Raw genomic sequence first — 1,075 nt, 5'->3', positions numbered from 1 at the left:
TCTCTGTCTATCTCTCTCTCTCTCTTTCTCTCTCTCTCTCTCTCTCTCTCTCTCTCTCTCTCTCTCTCTACCTTCTCTGTTTCGCATGTGCAAGGCCTTCTATCGCGCCAGCTCGATGTTCTCGATGCTCTAGTTCTAGTTCTAGATGCTTCTATGCTTCGATGTTCTAGATGCTTCTATGCTTCGATGCTCTAGATGCTATAGTTCTAGATGCTATAGTTCTAGATGCTTCTATTCTTCGATGCTCTAGTTCTCGATGCTCTCGACCTATGTTTTGCCATGTGTGAATTTTGCGTGGGCGTGAGAGGGGTACCAGTGGGTGACTGGCTCTTGACACAGCATCGTTGCAGCGCATGCGCAAACGGTGTTTATCCGTCTATCCTTCCATCCGTCCGTCCTTCCGTGTGTGTGTCTGTGAGTGTGTCTGCCCGTCCGTCTGTCTGTGTGTTTGTCTGTCACACGTACCGCGCACCGTTATCAACTGATAACTACAGAAAATATTGCAGATAGAAGAACGAAACCACTTTAATACTATCAAGAGCTAATAATACCTATTATTAGCTCTTGATACTATACAGATCATTAGTTCGTGAAAGTGACATCATACTTCTTTCTCTTTACGAGTAAAACAACCTTACAGTACCACCAGCCTGAGGACAGTTCTCCCCCTCCCCACATCCTAGCTTCCCTTCTACTCACTTTCCGCAAGGGATATTAGCCCCGCTCTAAGAATAACATATACGATAATGATGCTCATTAGTATGGCGTTTGAGTTACCTTTTTCGAGACCATTTGTTAGAAGGGCAACTGGATAGTGTAGACTGATACTTAACGCAGGCTAGGTGAAAGCGGCTTTGCTTTGCATAGCAATGCTATATATATATATATATATGCATATATATGCGTGTGTGCTGTTATATACAGATCAGTGGACGTTACCATCAGTTCAACTATGACCTTTATACCGCAAATGACGATGAACACGCGATGTGCATCGGCGAATGGCGCTGATAGGGTCTATGTTCCCCAGGGTACTATCGGAGGGTACCCTGGGTACGGTTCGATATATCGGAAA

The 1,075-nt window shown here is 44.7% G+C and overlaps 1 protein-coding gene across 2 annotated transcripts in view; it reads left to right on the top strand.

The window, feature by feature from the left end:
- The window catches only part of LOC106819666 (bifunctional glutamate/proline--tRNA ligase-like), a 32,389-nt gene that overhangs the window by 4,878 nt on the left and 26,436 nt on the right, over nucleotides 1-1,075 (top strand). The window lies entirely within an intron of this gene.

This window comes from Priapulus caudatus, unplaced genomic scaffold (assembly GCF_000485595.1).
Source record: "Priapulus caudatus unplaced genomic scaffold, Priapulus_caudatus-5.0.1 Scaffold39, whole genome shotgun sequence".
In the NCBI taxonomy this organism is placed as follows: domain Eukaryota; kingdom Metazoa; phylum Priapulida; class Priapulimorpha; order Priapulimorphida; family Priapulidae; genus Priapulus; species Priapulus caudatus.
This window is presented reverse-complemented; position numbering and strand designations above follow the sequence as displayed.